The sequence below is a fragment of the Zingiber officinale genome, chromosome 9A, assembly GCF_018446385.1.
Source record: "Zingiber officinale cultivar Zhangliang chromosome 9A, Zo_v1.1, whole genome shotgun sequence".
Taxonomy (NCBI): domain Eukaryota; kingdom Viridiplantae; phylum Streptophyta; class Magnoliopsida; order Zingiberales; family Zingiberaceae; genus Zingiber; species Zingiber officinale.
This window is the reverse complement of record NC_056002.1, coordinates 78226158-78230872: the sequence shown is the minus strand read 5'-3', so window position 1 is coordinate 78230872 and position 4715 is coordinate 78226158. Positions and strand designations below refer to the sequence as shown.

The window sequence follows — 4715 nt, the reverse complement described above, 5'->3', positions numbered from 1 at the left end:
TTTCTTCTTCTTTCCGTGTGCCCTAGCGGCGCCACCCGAGAACCCGCGCCTTCTCTCGATTGGTGGCAGCGCCGAGACGAAGCCGAGCGCCGGCCACAGGTTCAGCACCAGTCTCCGGTGCCTAGTTCCTCCCTGTGTACTGCCGCTGTGGCTCTTTTGCACAGTGCCGGCCAATTTCCTCTCTGCCGCCGGCGACTAGAGCCACCGCCGATCGCTCTGTGCCCTTCTACTTCTCTACCGCCACTCTAACCGGAGCCGAGACCTTCTCACAGCAGTGCTGCCGGCCGGAAATCCTCTGTGCCCTAGCTGTGAGCATTTCTTCCTCCTCAGAGCAGTGGTGATACGGTATTGTGACAGAAAGGTGAGGGTTTAGGTCGTGATCTAGTGTTCTGTTCTTGTTCTATAGCTACTGTTGATCATAACATTAGATCGGTACCTTTTGGTTTTTCAGATCCTTGGTACAACAGATCGGCGATATTAGAGTTGCCCTATTCCGGCAGCCACTTTTTGTAGCAATCGACAGCACCTTTCCTGCCTGTTGAATTAAGGTAAGGATTAGGGTTTTGATATTTGTGGTAGATTATTGCTAGTTGAGTTAGCAATAATTAATAATTAGGTTTGGAAGTTATGTAATGGTGTAATTGGGGTTAACGAAACTAACCCTAACTGGTTAGTGGGTTAGAAATTTGTTTAGCTATTTGTTTATAATTAAATTAGCTAAACTGTGCGATTTAACACAGGACTTTGATTCGAGACGAGCATCTCGGCGTCCGAGTTGGACCATTTTATTGGAGGCGGGTACTTTGACTTATGTCTTTTGATATGCATGATAATATGTTTAACATATAACAGTAATTGTGTTACCTGTTTATTTCGGTTGGTCACTACATGATTAGTACATGTTGTTTGTTTATTTATTCTGCACTGCATATTATCTACCTGATCACATATGCCTTAGGTAGTGACCTAACCACATGCTCTGTTATATTCTGGATCTAGGGTTTATTTGATACCCTCTTCGATTTGTGTACCTTCTATTTGATACGTCTTCTTGTGGTACACACTTTGTATCTATTTATATGGATCATGCCATGTTATTCATGAGATTGCCATGTTGTGATCATACATCATGATTGCATGTCGTAAGTACATTGGTCCTACTCATCGCCAGTTACATGTAATGCACACATCACCCATGGATTTGTATATGTGTGGCGGTTATCTGCTTGCTGGTTGGCCTCGCTGGTCGCGAGCACGGTAGTGGTGCCAGCGCTTGGTCCATCTGGCATTTAGGTGTAGCGTGGGCGAGCCGTGGATGGTGGACTTTGTTTGGCTCTGGTCAAGAGACTCGGTGGTAGCCGGAGATATCCTCCCGCCATCGATCGGAGAGGAGCATTGAGCTCCCCATTTATGATTTGGGGTCACAGGACAGGAGTACTCCGATACTCTGTCATTGCACGGAGCATTGATTTGAGTATGGGGTTGACATATGCATTTATTGCATTTTATTTGCTTGTGATTGCTGCACTTATATGCTGCATTTGTTTGGATGCATTGATTGACATGCATATGTGATTATGACTCACTCGGTCCACGACTTACCTTTATACTTTGATCCCAACATTATCTTGATTTCATTTCATTTGCATTTATCCTCCTCATATTCAGTACGCATGATTAGTGTTGTCTATTATTTGTTTTATTATGCATATCAGTTGTACCTGCCGAGTGTTGACTCACCCCGCCTCCATTGTTGATATATTTTCAGGTTGAGGCTGGCCCCCCCATCTGCACATAGAGCTAGTTCTCTACTAGGTTGTTATTTGCTTTATTTTGGTTTTTCTTCCATCAGACTATGTTTTAGTTTTGTTTTGGATTTTATTTATGGATATTGTACGGATTGTTACCGTTTGATGGATTTTTGGATGGTTTGGTTTTTATTCTACTATATGCCTGCCTAGACGGCAGAAGAGGTGAGTTCGTTGGATTTGAGCTTTACGAATGTAGTGGAGTAGGGTGGATTTCGAGTCAGAGTCCTATTGTTGTTGTTTACTATTATTAACTGCGTGGTTGTGACAGCCAGAGGCTGGATATCTTTATTAACTGCGTGGTGTTTGTCTTTATTTTTTTTTGTTATCATTCCAGCCGCCTGTGGCTGATGTATATGTGATATGTAGAAAGTTTCATATTGTCCGCCGTACATGGGAGATGCTGCCGAAATTTCTTCGGACAGAGACTCCTCTGGGGCGTGACATGGTTAGTGTTTTGATTTTCTTCCTTGGTGAAGCTTCCTCTTTGTTGGCCGAACCTAGCTAGGAGGAGAAGAAGGTGGTTAGTGGTTTCTCATCTCGGAAGATCGTTGCCCACACAACGTCCGAGGTTAGAAGAGGAATACGGTAGAAGATCAAGAGGTTTTTCTACAAGGTATAACTAGTAATTTTTCTTTCCGCATCATGCTAGTTATTTATGGAAATAATACCAAATACAAGAGGCTTACGTTCTAGAATTTTGAATATGTTTTTTCGATGCTGTGTTCTTTTGTTTTTTCTTTTCCTTGTGATTTGATTGTTCTCTTTGGTTAACCTAAAGTTATTTTAGGAAATTAAATATTAGCTTTCTATAAAAGGTTTTGTCTAGTTGGTGGTGGTTGCTCCCATATCCAAGAACGCCATGTGCCTCGCCACGTCAGTACTGAGAACCAATTATGGAAATTAATATTTAATGAAATTAATAACTTAAGGAAACTTGAGTCGAACGTGTAAAGTTCCGCAGGAGATCCAAGTCAAAACCTAAAAGAACAAATAGATTAAGTTTTGGATCAAACGTGTTAAGTTCCGCAGGCGATCCAAAATTTAATTTAAAAGAACACATGGTAGCTAGGAAAAGGTTCAGACCTTTGTACAAAATTTTTGTACAGTGGAACCTATAGGTTTTCCGAGTAGCAACCAACAGCGGGGTTAGGGGTAGCACCCCTTCTCGTGAAATGAGTCTCACGAGTGTCCCACGATGATCTTACAGTGCCCTAAGCCACTGTCTTAAAATATTTTGGGCGAGAACTTGCCGTTTCGGAAATTTTTTCTCGGTAGTCGAAGCGTACAAGTGTCCTAGCACTCGTTGCTTCGCTTCTACGAGTAAACTACTTATAAAAACCATAAAAATCATAAAATCACATAAACTTACATAACTTTAATTTTTCATAAAAATTAAAATAAAAACAAGTACATGTTCACACGTGGCTCTAATACCACTTTTGGAATTTTCGAGCCGCAAAAACCGTTTTTGCATTGCGGAAACCCCAAAATCCCATGCCACCAGATCCGTGCGAATATTAAAATTTTACATGTATAAGTTTTCTAATCCTAGATCTACTTTAGATCTACATGTTTAGGAATTTATACCTTTGATGCAAAGCCCTTCGCTTATCCCGCTCGTCCAACGTTCGCCGGATCTCAAGGGTGTCAAGTGAACACCCCTTTATGTGTATCCACACGAACAAAAGGTGGAGAAGAAACCTTAGAGTGTGCTAGCACCCTTGAAGGTTTCGGCCAAGGTGGAGGAGAGGGAGAGAAGAAGAAGCAAGGAGGAAGAAGAATGATGACATGAATAAGAGTAAACAATGGTTAAGTCACCTTAGAAAGAGGTTATATACCTCCATGGGATATCAAGAGTCACAACTCTTGATCTCGCTCATGAGGTCGCACACACATGTGCTAACCTTGATGATGTGGAACATCATCATTGGCCCACTTAATGCCAACTCACAAATGAGGTGGCAATGGTCAAGTCAAACTTGACCTTTCATCTTCCCTCTCAAGTCAAGTCAAGCTTGACCACTTCTCTCCCATGGTTGATCAAATCTAACCATTTGATTCAAATCAATTTAATATAATGAATCTCTATTCATTGATTAAATTGATTCAATGAAACATAATCTAAATTAGATCCATTGAACACATGAATCAAATCGAGTCTAACTCAATTAGTTTAATTTGGATTACTCTTAATCCAATTTGGTTCATCACATGAACCTAATCCTCTTGGTTCATCAAATGAACCTAATCTCCATCTAATTGTCCTTTGTGTGTGACCCTATAGGTTCTTGTAACATTGGCAATGCTCCTAAACCCATTAAGAAGCATAAGTAATGAGCGGTATCTAGCAATACATCATTACTACCCAAGTTACAAGAATGTTGAGATCCAACATCATCTTGTAACTACTAATTGTGACCCCTCATAATATATGACAAGTGTCCTTCTATCCTTGACATCTAGATTGCTCAATATGAAGCATAGACCCTGTCATCCTCTAATCAATATAAATCTTGAACTCCAAGTAGACTCACTCTAATCAAATGAACTCAATATCTCATATTTACTCACTTGGGCATGGCCATGTACTTAGTGGTCTCACTCTATCAAGAATAACGATGTCACTTTTATTATATAGGAGGGATAGATCCCATCTACATCACTCACATCCCTCCTCATAATTTGTTACATACCCAGTAATCGCCTTTATAGTCCACCCAGTTACCGGTGACGTTTGACGAAGCCAAAGTATGCAACTCCTTATATAGGGAACCATGGTTACTTCAGGTCCAAGGAATAATAGCCATACTAATAGCCACATGAGAAAGTATATGACACTCATATAACGATCCATGATACTTTCTCATGGCGGGTCATTCAGTATATATTCTCCAATGCATACCC

The 4715-nt window shown here is 40.9% G+C and overlaps 1 long non-coding RNA gene across 1 annotated transcript; it reads left to right on the top strand.

Annotated features, from left to right (window-relative positions):
* Nucleotides 1–239: 239 nt before the first annotated feature.
* On the top strand, nucleotides 240–776 carry LOC122018720. Its single transcript, XR_006121880.1, has 3 exons — nucleotides 240–361; nucleotides 452–548; nucleotides 741–776. It is a non-coding gene; the product is annotated as an uncharacterized LOC122018720 (long non-coding RNA).
* The last annotated feature ends 3939 nt before the right edge of the window (nucleotides 777–4715 follow it).